This window comes from Narcine bancroftii, chromosome 3, assembly GCF_036971445.1.
Source record: "Narcine bancroftii isolate sNarBan1 chromosome 3, sNarBan1.hap1, whole genome shotgun sequence".
Classification (NCBI taxonomy): domain Eukaryota; kingdom Metazoa; phylum Chordata; class Chondrichthyes; order Torpediniformes; family Narcinidae; genus Narcine; species Narcine bancroftii.
Genome location: NC_091471.1, coordinates 91,177,531 through 91,191,612, shown reverse-complemented (window position 1 = coordinate 91,191,612; position 14,082 = coordinate 91,177,531). Strand labels below are relative to the sequence as shown.

General features: G+C 38.8%; 1 long non-coding RNA gene across 5 annotated transcripts in view; it reads right to left on the bottom strand.

Annotated features, from left to right (window-relative positions):
* LOC138757357 (uncharacterized) overlaps positions 1–14,082 on the bottom strand; it is a 116,266-nt gene that overhangs the window by 15,306 nt on the left and 86,878 nt on the right. For 3 of the 5 annotated variants that reach the window (XR_011353532.1, XR_011353530.1, XR_011353527.1), the window contains 2 exons: positions 1,862–1,924; positions 237–278 (listed from right to left, as the gene is read on the bottom strand). The exons of 1 other annotated variant lie outside the window; for it this stretch is intronic. This is a non-coding gene — a long non-coding RNA (uncharacterized lncRNA). The remainder of the gene's footprint in view (positions 1–236; positions 279–1,861; positions 1,925–14,082) is intronic. One more of the 5 variants, XR_011353528.1, reaches the window with a different exon arrangement.

The following is a 14,082-nucleotide window of genomic DNA, read 5'->3' as shown; positions in this document are numbered from 1 at the left end:
ATGGGTTTTTTTAAGGTGCATCCAGGAGAGATGTGGACGCTGTATATAGATAGGCCATCAAAGGGCTATTATTGAGTGTAGCCAGTCAGATTGAGGGAGCGTCAGAGAGGACAATTTTCATGATCATGAACTTAACTCCATTTATTTCAAATCATGGAAAAAAGATGAGGAGAGACCTGGAATAAAGGTCTTAAATTGAGAGAAAATGAATTTCCTTAAAATAAGGCAGAACCTACCAAAGGTAGACTGGGGCCATCTACATGCAGGTTGGTCCATACCTGCACAGTAAGAAGCATTCAAATGAGAAATAATGAGATTTCAGAGTCATTTGTTACTTTAAGGGAGAATATCTTGCAAAAAGTATAGGGAACATTGTTAAGGCGTATCGAGGGTTGGACAACGAGAGAAAAAGGAAGCCTATAGTAAGTACAGAGAACTAAGGGCTATCAAGAGTATAAAAACTGGATTGCAGGAGGCTGCAGAAAGTAGCAACTCTACCTAAGTCCCTCATGGGCACTGGTCTCCCAACCGTTGAAGACATCTAGATCAAGATCACAGGGGAAAGAAATGGGAGCAGGCCACTCGAATCTGTTCCATAAATCTACACTAAGCTACTCTACACCAGTTCCAGTTTACGGCCTTTTCCCCATATCCCTTGATGTCCTCATTAATGAGATACTTATCTACCTCTTGTTTAAGTACTCCCAGTGATCTGGCCTCCACTGCTGTATGCAGCAGTGAATTCCACAGATCCATGACCCTCTGGCTAAAGAAGTTCTTCCTAATCTCTGTTTTATATAGATAACTAATTTTCAGACTATGACCCCTTGTCCTCGATTCACCTACCAAAGGAAACATCTTACCCGCATCCACCCTATCTAAACCATTCAAAATATGAAATGCCTCTATGAGATCTCCTCTTATTCTCCTGTACTTCAATGAATACAACCCAAGAGCTGCCAAACACTCCTCAAAGTTAGCCTTTACATTCCGGGAATCATCCTAGTAAATCTCTTCTGCACCCTCTCCAACAACATCACATCCTTTCTAAGATAAGGGGCCCAAAACTGCACACAGTACTCCAAATGAGGTCTCACCAGTGCCCCATAGAGCCTCATCAACACATCTTTACTCTTGTACACTATTCCTCTTGAAATGAATGCCAACATAGCATTCGCTTTCTTCACTACCAATTTCACCTGGTCATTAACTTTTAGGTTTCCCTGCATGAGGACACCCAGGTCCCTTTGCACATCTGAGGTCTGAATTTTCACCCCATCCAAATAGTATTCTGCTTGTTTATTTCCACTGCTAAAATGTACAACTGTACACTTCTCTATGTTAAATCTCATCTGCCATAATTTTGCCCAGTCTCCCAATCTGTCTATATCCTGGTCACAATTTCTTCTTGCTGCTACCTACAAGCAGAAAGGACAGAAGCCTGAGGTCTATCATCTGTTTATTTAAGAACACATTATTTTTCAAATAGCTGTCAGGATCTTGAACCTCCCTGATCTATCCTAATAGAAGTGACTGTGGGACACTAAAATATCTGTCTGCATTATTGAAACGTTACTCCTTGCACTAACTACAACTGTAGATACTTATTCACCTGTTAAACAACAAAATCTGAAGATGCCTGGAGTTGAGTGAGATAGACACATGCTGGAGAAATTCAGCAGGTCACGCAGTATTCATAGGAAGTAAAACATAGCCAATGTTCTGGGTCTGAGACAAAAAAAACAATGTAGTTGCCTGAATAAAAAGATGAGGGTAGGGAGAGGAGGGAGGAAGGGAAGGGGGAGAAGTACAGGCTAATGGGTAAGAGGTAATGAGTGTATATACTGTATCTTCCTCTTACCTGTTAACCTGTGCGTCTCCTCTTCTCTTTTGTCCCTCCTCTCCCCTCCAGAGCTAAATAAAACTGGAAGATATAAATGTAGGTTAAGAATTAAAAGATTTTTTTTGGGGGGGGGTGTCTGATGAAGAATATTTTCATGAAGTGTGCTGAGTACCAGGAATGCTGGTGAAAGTAATGGAAGGAGAGTCACTGACCATGTTTAAGAGCGGGCAAGATAAGCACTTGAATTGTCTTATTATTGAAGACTATGGGCAAAATGATGGAACGTGAGTTTGTTATGGGCAGTTCCCATGGATTTGCCTAGACATTATGGGACATTATTTCCATGCTGTCTGATGCTGTGGTCAAATGCTTGGCCAAAATAAGAGGTGTTTTATAGTATCTCAAAGGAAGAAAGCGAGGTAGGTAAGTGAAAGATTTAGGGAACTTAAAAGAGCTCAGGAACTGATGAAACTATTATGTTCACTCTAAAGAAGTGGCCAGAGCAAGTGGGATATTGACACCTCTGAGAGTTATACACTTTTTATTTGCCTCTTTCAGTCATGGAGAGGATCAAAAACAAGTAGGATTTTGAAACCAAGGGTGAGAATATCACAAGGTTATCTTTTTACAAATATAGATCAGAATGAGTGATCATTTAACAAGGACATGGGGAAAGCTTATTGGTTTATTATCAATCGTGAGTTCCTTTCATCTGAAACTTGTTATTTATCTCCTGCTTAAATTATTCCTGGAATTATCATGCTTCTACATCAATTTCCTAATTGTATTTATTATTTTTAAAACTTGTTTTGCAATGGGGTGATCACTTAACAAATTGATTTCTTCTGCCTTTACTTAATGAATTCTTCCTTCAAAATAACTGTCTCATGACTGCAAATCACTTCAGAATGGCCCTAAGATAAGGAATATGTTGTGCAGAGAATGCTTATTGGCTCTATACCTAAGCCCATCAGCACAGTCATCTTGCACCATTAAAGTGTGGGGGTGGGGGGGGGGGGGGAACCTAGTTCATAACTTTATTTATTCATTCAATAAAGTTATTACATACAATAAGAAAAATACATATTATGAACATATCAGCCTACTCTCTTTAGGAGACCCAAAGAAAAAAAAGAAAACTGAAATATATTTACTAAAATCTAATCAAGGTAAATGTAAATGTAAATATTCTAAATATAAAGACCACTTATTAAAAAAAGAATAATTATAATGTAAAACATATGTAATTTTTTTCCATTACTAAACAAGTTTTCATCTCATTATGCCATCTATTAATCTCAATCACATTAGCATTTCTATGTACTTGCTATACATTTGTTTGCAACAGATAAAGCTAAATACACAAAAGCAATCTGAAATTTATCTAATTCTAAATCTTTCAAAGGATTCAACTCACCCAACAAAAATATTGTCGGATCCAGAGATATTTTGATCTTATACAAACGTTCCAAAAACAATTGAATTGCTTTCCAAAAAGATTGTATCTGTACACATAACCAAACAGCATGAAAAAAGTTCCAACCGAATTACCACACCTAAAACAAGAATCTGATTCACTAAAACCATATATTTTTTTTAACTTTTCAGGTGTTAAATATAATTGATGTAAAAAATAGTAATTAACTATTGCATTATGATCTAGCAACACGATCATGACAGATATCTAACTAATTATTCTCGGATAAAGTAAATTTGATATCCTTTTCCCATTTAATCTTAGATCTATTGGATCCCTTTTTTTCCATACTTTCCTGTAATATTTGATACATCAATGAAATATATCCCTTCACAAGAAAAGATTCAAATTTAGTCAATTTAGGTAAAATCATATTTCTACCAAATATTTGTTTTACCAGAGATCGATGTTGATAATAAACAAATAAAGAATTCTCATTAATACCAAAATCTTCCCTCATTTGATTAAATGATAAAAATTGACCTTCATTAAAATAATCCCCCAAATTTTTTATGCCTTTAGATTTCCAATGTAATAAACATTGATTATACATTGAAAAAGGAATAAGTTGGTTATTATATAATGCTTTTTTACAGGAGACTCATTTGAGTGAAAAATAAAGTATGAAATTGAAGAGGGATTGGGTTGGACATGTTCTTTTTTCTTCATTTAATTCCAAAGCTAAGGGAGTAGCAATTTTGATACATAAAAATTTATCTTTTGAATTACAATCAATGGAAATGAATGCAGGATGTATTCTTAGGTTGAATTGTAAGACTTTTAATGAATTTTGAACTTTACTTAACATTTATGCACCAAATGTGGATGATGAAGCATTTATTTCGGATGCATTTCTGCTTCTGGGACAAACTAATGAAAATGTTCTGGTTGGAGGAGATTTTAACTGTGATTTGGAACTTTTATTAGATAAATCTCCAAAAAATGTTAAAAAATCTGAAAATGGCAATTCAAATTTGAGCTTTGATGAAAGATTTTAATTTAGTGGACAATTGGCGACGTCTTAACCCAACAGAGAAGGATTTCTCTTTTTATTCATTTAGACATGAATCCTTTTCCAGAATTGATTTTTGTTTAGTATCGCCACATTTACAGGGGAAAATACTACAAGCAGAAAATAAAAGTTGGGTAATTTCAGATCATTCTTTGTTGTATTTTATTTATGAGAGTTCTGAAAAAGTTCGTGCAGCTTCTCGTTGGAGATTCAATACGACATTGTTAAAAAAAAGTGGGATTCATTAAAATTTTTTTAAAAAATGAATCTTTTTCTGGAAGAAAATGTTAACTCCATTCAGAATAAATTTATATTGTGGGATGCTATGAAAGCTTACTTTTTTAAATTTTTTTTTAAATTTTCACACTATGAACCATACTGACCAAAATACACACAAACATTTCTCTCACTTAATCCCCCTTTTCCCCTTCCCTTCCCTCCCTCCTTCACCCCCCTCCTCACCCACTCAACATTCAATATATATGTAACATTAAACCCATTAAACAATGCCATCTTACTTGAGAGGTCAAATAATTAGTTATATCTCTAAGGTTAAAAAGAATTATTTGACTGAGAGTCTTGAATTAGAGAAACAGAGTGATGAATTAGAAAAGGAATTTCAGAGAGATGCAACAGAAAATAAGAAGATAGAGTTGTCTAGATTGAAACTGAAATATAATATGTTGCAATCTTATCAATTTGAATGTTTGATTCATAGATCTAAACAACGGTATTATGAATGGGGTGAGAAAACACATAAGGTACTTGCATGGCAGTTAAAGAAAGAACAGGTATCAAGGGTTATTAATGCAGTTAGATGGAATTCGACTATTATTTACAAACCTCATGAGATTAATGATGAGTTTTATTCATTTTATAAGAAATTATATACTTCTGAGGAAAAATAGGAGAGTAGTTCGATTGACTCCTTTTTATTGGTGTTGAAATTACCAATATTAGGAGAGGAAGATATATTGGAGCTGGAGACTCCTTCTACTGATTTAGAAATTAAATCGGCTATGTTGGAAATGCCGAATGGAAAATCACCTGGTGATGACGGGTTTTCGGTTGAATTTTATAAGGAATTTTATGATGATTTATCTACAGTTTGGAGATGTGTTATGACAGATTAAGAAACATTATGATTTACCTGAATCATGCTCTAGTGTGGGGAGGATCCTTGAAGAATTTTGCTTTTTGATGTTAATGGTTGATTTATAGCTGCTACAGCCTTAGGAAAAAAAACCCATCTATTGAACTATATTGGTCTTAAAGTATCTCACCTGGTGGAAAACCTAAGATTGGTGTTACATCACCTGAAGAGCAGATTCAATGAGAATTTCTCAGAATAGGATATACCCTTACTCAGAATTTAACAATAAAAGAAACACACTTAAAGAATGAGTGCTCACAGTTGCTGATCATTGTCCTTTCTCTGCCAGTTATTCTTGCATCCACCTATCTTAAAATCAGATAATGGAAGACAGGCGGGGGACTGTACTTTGTGTTTTCTTACTCTAAAGGAGTGGTTTTCAAATTGCCCCCCTAAGCTCACATCCCACTTTAAGTAACTTCTATGTCATAGAATTCTGTTGACACCATGGCTAAGTGAATGTATCTTCACCTTTTGACCTGCTGAGTTTCTCCAGCATTTATGTTTTTTTCCCTATGTCATCAGTGCTCTTTGATTAGTAAGGGATTGCTTAAGGAGGCATGTGAGTGGAAGGGAAGGTTGGGAATCACTGCTCTAGATCCAATTGTTACTGAAATATTTTGCTTGAGAACAATTGTTAATGGCCCATTTCCTTTGGAGTTATAAAACCATGCACATAACGAGTCAATTAGGTATGATTTAAACAGTGGTTTTCAATTTTTTTTATTTCTACCCACATACCACCTTAAACAATGCCTTACTAATAACCATATAACCACTTACAACACAGAACAGGCCAGTTCGGCCCTACTTGTCCATGCCATAACAAATTCCCACCCTCCTAGTCCCACTGACCAGCACCCCTCGAGTCCTCTCCTCTCCATGTAACTATCCAGTCTATCCTTAAATGTAACCAATGATCCCACCTCACCACGTCTGCCGGAAGCTCATTCCACATCCCTACCACCCTTTGTGTAAAGAAATTTCCCCTCATGTTCCCCTTATAATTTTCCCCCTTCAATCTTAAACCATGCCCTCTAGTTTGAATCTCCCCCACTCTTAATTGAAAAAGCCTATCCACATTTACTCTGTCTGTCCCTTTTAAAATCTTAAACACCTCTATCAAGTCCCCCCTCAATCTTCTACGCTCCAGAGAAAAAAACCCCAGTCTGCACAACCTTTCCCTGTAACTCAAACCTTGAAATCCTGTCAACATTCTCGTGAACCTTCTCTGTACTCTCTTTATTTTGTTTATATCTTTCCTATAATTTGGTGACCAAAACTGTACACAGTACTCCAAATTTGGCCTCACCAATGCCTTTTACAATTTCATCATAACCTCCCTACTCTTGAATTCAATACTCCGATTTATGAGGGCCAACATTCCAAATGCCTTCTTCACCACACCATCTACCTGAGTATCAGTCTTGAGGGTACTATTTACCATCACTCCTAAATCCCTTTGTTGCTCTGCACATCTCAATAGCCTACCATTTAATGCATATGACCTATTTAGATTTGCCTTTCCAAAATGTAACACCTCACACTTATCTGTATTAAATTCCATCAGCCATTTCTCAGCCCACACTTCCAGCCTTCCTAAATCACCTTTTAATCTACGGTAATCTTCCTCACTGTCCACAACACCACCAATCTTTGTATCATCCGCAAACTTGCTTATCCAATTCTCCACCCCTACTTCCAGATCGTTAATATATATATATAACAAACAATAGTGGACCCAGGACCGATCCCTGAGGAACTCCACTAGTCACCGGCCTCCAATTGGACAAACAATTTTCTACCACTACTCTCTGACACCTCCCATCCAACCATTGCTGAATCCATTTCACTACCTCCTCATTTATACCTAATGCCTCCACCTTTTTTTCTAACCTCCTGTGGGGAACTTTGTCAAAAGCTTTACTAAAGTCTAAATAGACAACATCCACAGCTTTCCCTTCATCAACCTTTTTTGTAAACCCCTCGAAAAACTCAATCAGGTTTGTCAAGCATGATCTACCCCTGACAAAACCATGCTGATTACTCCCTATCAATCCCTGTACCTCTAAATATTTGTAAACACCATCCCTCAGAACACTTTCCATCAACTTACCCTCCACAGACATCAGACTCACGGGCCTATAATTCTCAGGTTTAAATTTGGACCCTTTCTTAAACAGCGGAACCACATGCGCCACCCTCCAATCCTTTGGCACTACCCCCGTGACCAGTGACATCCTAAATATCTCTTTTAATGGCCCCACTATCTGTCCACAAGCCTCCCTGAGTGTCCTTGGGAATATTTTGTCCGGTCCTGGAGATTTATCCACCTTTATCTTTTTCAACACAGCCATCACTACCTCCTCGGTTATCCGTATATGCTTCATGACCTCCTCAGAGAGCACTTCTGACATAGGGATTACTTAAATAATGTGAGTTTGGGGTGAGTTTAAAAACCACTGCTCAAGATGGATGGTTAGCAAAATTTTGCCATTGAGAGATTTTTTTTAAGACCTAGGAATTCTCAGTAGTAAAAGAATCTAAGGATAATTAAGTATCATCTCTATAAAATCCATTTATCTTCATAAAACAGGTCAGAATTAAAGTGCTATCAAATTTGGAAAGGTTCAAAATTTATACAAATGTAGCCTTTACATTGGGTTGTGCCTAAGATACCTACTTTTATTGGAAGACTTCACAAGTGCAGAAGTTTGGCTTACACATAGCATTTCTGTTTCCATATTAGAATTTGAAGACAGGACAGAGATGTGGATTGAACCAGCATCCAGTGGGATCCTTGAGAAAATGTTGGTTTAGATAAGCAAAATTATTACACGCATCAAATTACAATCAATTGGTTAGTGGTCTCCTCACCTCAAAAGAATGTTATAAAGATACATCTAACTAAGATTGATTGGAATCATGCAGTAATCTGAAATACTGTAAATCTATTTATCTCAAGTACCATGTTGGTTATTTAATTAAATGATATAATTATCAATCAACACTGACAATAACATGGATTAAATACAAAAATCATGAGCTTCTAATTTGACTTGGAATCTATGAGAGGTCTTCATCTCGGAGAGACCTTCTTCTATGTAACAATCATGCAATGATTTTTTGTCGTCAAATTTATTGTCAAGTCATGTTTATTGTCATCTGATTGTACAAGTACAACTTGACAAATCAGCATTTTCTGGTCCTTGGTGCAAAACATGTGATCACACAAGCAGACATATACACACATGCAGCAAATAATACATATGCAGGATAAGTATTTAATCTAAATTCATAAATGAATATTGTTTTGTAGATATGAGTCTCGGATGATTAGTGTAAGTAGTTCCTTTGTTCATTCGACATTCTCATTGTCCATGGGAAGAAGCTGTTCCTCAGTCTGGTGGCGCTGGCTCTGATCCTCCTGTATCTTTTCCCTGATGGGAGCAGCTGGAAGATGCTGTATGCAGGGTGGAAGGGGTCATCAATTATTTTTTTCACCCTCTTTAGACAATGATCCAGGAAGATCATGTTGATGGGGGGGGTGGGCGGGGGGGGTGGGGAGGAGAAGGAGACTCAAGTGACCCTCTCTGCCACTCTTATCATCCTGTGGATTGACCACCAATCTATTTCTCTGTACAAACTGTGCCACACCGTGATGCAGCCAGCCAGGATACTCTTGCTAGAGCTCTTAATGACATAATGGTGGCCAGTACCCTTCCCCACATCAATCTTCTCAGGAACTGCAGTCTCTGTTGAAACTACCTGACAAGTGAGGAGATGTTGTGTGTCCACGATAGGTCACTAGATAAGTGAACTTGATGCTCTGAACTCCCTTTACTACAGAGTGGTTGAAGTGTAGTGAGGGGTGGTCCTCCTGAAGTTCACGATCATCTCCTTTGTCTTGTCCATGTTGAGATTTAGGCTGTTGCTCTTGGACCATTTCATGAGCTTTGCTACCTCTTCTCTGTAGTGGAACTTATCGTTGGTCTTTCCATTAGGAAGTTTAGGATCCAGTTGAATCCCAGTGAGGACATCTTCTCCACCAGCCTTTGGGTATGGTTGTATTAAATGCTGAGCTCCATGTGGGGCAGGATGGAGTGAAGTGACAAAGCAACAATTCCTTCCATAGGCTAATTGAAATGGGTCCAACATCTGTGGGAAGTGTGCTTTAATGTGTTCTATCACCAGACGCTTAAGGCATTTCATAATGGTCAGTGCCACAGGGCTCTAGTCATTGTTGCCCTCTTGGGTACTGGGATAATGATGATGATGGCTGTCTTGAACCCTGCAGGAAAGAAAGGCTGCAGTGAGATGTTGAAGATGTCTGTGAAGACCTCCATCAATTGGTCTGCGCAGTCCTTCAGTACCAGTCCAGCTATGTTGTCTGTTCCTGCTGCATTGTGTGGGTTCACCTTGGATAGGTTTCCCCTTACCCTGGCTGTGGTTCATTCATCAGGGGGATATGAAGCTTTCTTTGGCATTATCTTGCTCTTCTCATCAAACCGTGCATAGAAGATGTTCAGTCTGTCATTGTCCATAACTCACAAGGTTAACTTGGTTGATTGATACATTGTTAATTCAAATCATTGTTTGCTAAAGGTAGGTTGTTATCATCTTGTGTTTATAAAGTATTCCTGAAAAAAACTTTGTAAATGTCACTTCAGAATCTATTTTATATTAAATACCTGACATCGATTAAAACACGAACATGCTGGAGAAACTCAGCAGGTTACTTAGCGTTCTTTATGGCAAAAAATACATAATCAATGTTACAGGCCTGAGCATTGGTACATGAGTAAAATGTGGCCAGGTGTCTAAATAAAATGGTGAGAGGGGGGGGAACACAAGGGGAGGAGTACAGGCCCATAGGCAAGAGGTCATAGGTGGATATGTTTGGGAGTGTGGAAGAGAAAAAAACTTGGAGGTGATAAGTGGAGAGGATATTTCTCTGAATGGAGAGGGAAGATGTTGGAAGCTGGAGGAAAGGAGAGAAGAAACATATGGAAAGGGAAAGAGACAGAGAAGGGGCCTAACAGAAGCTAGAGAAGTCAATGTCAGTGCCATCTGGTTGGAGAGTGTCCAGATGCAATGCTCTCCAACTAGTTGCCATTAGCATCAACTTCTCTGGCTTCTGTTAGACCTCTGCTCTGTCTCTCCCTCTTTCTCCTATCCTCCAGCTCCTCGCCCCCTTTCATTTCCATTCAGAGAAATATCCCCTCCCCTTATGACCTCCATTTTTTTCCTTCTTCCTCCCACTCATATCCATCTATGACCTTTTGCCTATGCTCCTCCTCCCACCATTTTATTCAGATGGTTGCCTGCCTTTTACTCACACCTCGATAAAGGTCACAGGCCCAAAACGTTGGTCATGTATCTACGCCATCAAAAATGCTGAACACCCTGCTGAGTTTCTTTAAACTACAATCACAGCATCTTCAGGATTTATTTTTTAACTCCTGACATAGATTATAAGTTTTTCACTAATGAAAATAATGAGCAAGTAATTGATTTGTTTTTCATGGCATGCTGATCTTCTACTTTAGTAGCAAGATATTTTAATGAATTTTATTGCCAAGCAGCTATTTCTGGATTTCTGTAGTAGGTCCATTAGCAACATCTTGTATATGACACAGCAAAAGAAGAATGTGGAATTCACTTTCAAACATAATGGTTGAAGCAAAATTCAAAATCGTTGCCACAATGAAAGAAGACTAGACCAGTTAGGTGAATGAGAAGTGGATAGAATGTATAGTGGGCAGGATGGATAGATGTAATTAAGCCTCTTTATCTGCAATAAACAGCATATCTTTGTGCAGCAAACCTCTGTAAAAGCTATAGTGGGATTAGTAGATGTACAGATCTATGCAGTGACCAGAGTTCTTTCTTCTTCTTTGGCTTGGCTTCACACACAAAGATTTATGGAGGGGTATGTCCATGTCTGCTGCAGGCTCGTTGGTGACTGACAAGTCTGATGCGGGACAGGCAGGCACGGTTGCAGTGGTTGCAAGGGAAAATTGGTTGGTTGGGGTTGGGTGTTGGGTTTTTCCTCCTTTGTCTTTTGTCAGTGAGGTGGGCTCTGTGGTCTTCTTCAAAGGAGGTTGCTGCCCGCCGAACTGTGAGGTGCCAAGATGCACGTTTGGAAGCCCACTGGTGGTGGTCAATGTGGCAGGCACCAAGAGATTTCTTTAAGCAGTCTTTGTACCTCTTCTTTGGTGCGCCTCTGTCTCGGTGGCCAGTGCAGAGCTCGCCATATAACACGTTCTTGGGAAGGCGATGGTCCTCCATTCTGGAGACGTGACCCACCCAGCGCAATTGGGTCTTCAGCAGCATGGATTTGATGCTTGTGGACTCTGCCAGCTCGAGTACTTCGATGTTGGTGATGAAGTCATTCCAATGAATGTTGAGGATGGAGCGGAGACAGCACTGATGGAAGCATCCTAGGAGTCGTAGGTGATGCCGGTAGAGGACCCATGATTCGGAGCCAAACAGGAGCATGGGTATGACAACGGCTCTGTACACGCTGATCTTTGTGTGTTTCTTCAAGTGGTTGTTTTTCCAGACTCTTTTGTGTAGTCTTCCAAAGACCAGAGAAATGCTGTGCCAAACACAACCTGCTGGAAGAACTCAACAAGTCAAGCTACGTCAATGGGAGAAAAAGAACGGTCAGCGTTTTGGGTCGGAACCCTTCCTTATGACTAGGCTGAAGCATTTACAATACTTTTACTCCCAATGTTCCAGCTCAGCGTTCTAAGTTCCTCCAGCAGGTAGTTTTTTTTGCTCTAGATTCTTCAGTCTGCCGTTTATCTCCAGTAGTTTGCAAAATTCAGTGCCTGGTGGGTTTGGAAAAATAAAGGCTTTGTATGAGAATCAACAGGAGGTAAACGGAACCATTTTGAAAACAGGTGGGAATGCTAGCCAGTAGGTTCAGGAGACTGAAGCATGATGGGGCCCGGTTTTTACCTGCCATTGTGAATGACATCTAAAAGGCCTCAGGGCCTCAGAATTGGTGGGTGGGTGGTCCCTGAAAGAACCCCTTTCTTGATCACATGGAAAAAAGGTTATGGGATCAGTTTTGTAGTCCGAGGAACCTAGAAAGAAGCAGGGAAAATATTTCATAATATTTGGAGTTTTCCACTACTTCTAAGACTTAGGTCCATGATTCCACCAGGAACAAAGGATGGATGGTATCAGAATTACCTAGTGGAGACAGAATTAGGAATGAATCCCAGTTATTCTGACCAGCTAAAGAAGGTCTGACATGAGAAGAGCAAGAGGAGATGTGATAGTCAAAATGGTGAATTGTCCCTTCACCTGTCTGTCATGTAAATATATGCCCAGCTACCCTTAATATCTCTCCAATATGTTCTCAGCAGGGTTTTACGGACCTTGCCTCCATTATGTGGATGACAGACAATGTATCTCATGTCAAAATTCAAGGTCACTGTGCCACACTCTTCTGAGGGAGTGCTCTTTCATCCTTTGTACCTGAGCTCTTTGAAAGCTGAGGCAGATCACAATGAGTAAATCACATTAAACAGCATTATGCCCTACCACTGAAATGGTGAGCTAATTTTGCCCACTGTCAAATTGTGCAAAAATAAGTCATCAGATACAAAATAATCATTAGATTTTTACTTGGGGCTCTGGTAAAATTGTCAACAGAAGTGTTACGGTTTGAATGTGATTAGAGGTAAAGAAAATAAAATCTGCAGAAGCTGGATTGAGTACAGTCCACAAAAGTGTTGAAGAAACAAGGAAGATCACACAGCCTCCATGAGAAGCAAAAGGCAGCCGACATTTTTGGGCACAGTCCTTCTTTAGGAAGCTGAATACATTGTCCATGCATTGCTGCTGACCGAAAAAAGATCACAGCTTCATGCCTGAACCTACTAACGGGCGCCCTGAAATACTCATGGGCATGTGATGGATGGTGAGATTCGAAGGATGCTGAAATTCGAAGTAGCCGAAGTGAATCTAGCAGATTGGCTCCACCTCCTACATATTTCTAAATTCATTGCTTGTGTATGCAGTGTCTAAAGTGTTAAGGGAAGGAGATTTTTCCAATCCAGGACCAAGCATCATCAATCTTTGTATCTATATTCATGTGGGATATTCAGTATGCATTTCTTGATAAAGTGTGATGTGAAAAATTGTTCCATACTGTCAAAACAAGCCTTGCAATAAATAGGAACAACCGACTAGGTTCTGCTTCTGGGAAGCTGCAATGTTTTTTAACTATTGGTGATACAAAATATTGTGTTCAATTTTTGTGCGCTGTATCATTGATCTGGAGAAAGCAGAAGCAATTTTTGAAGGTTGAATTGGTCTTCGATTCTGAGGGAGGCTATTTGTTTATTCCTATTCTGTTCTATCAGTGTGCTGAACCATATATAAATCAGAATTGTTCCCAAGTAATTGTTTGGAAATTGTCTGTCTAAAAGGAGCCCCAGGGGTCTGATGATCATTACGCTGAGTTCAATTTTTAATTAAATCTGATTGCCAGGTTTTTAATATGTATTTTGTTACAATGAGAATTCATTACAGAATAATATAAATCTAAATTAGAATCAGCTATTAATCAATACTTCAAA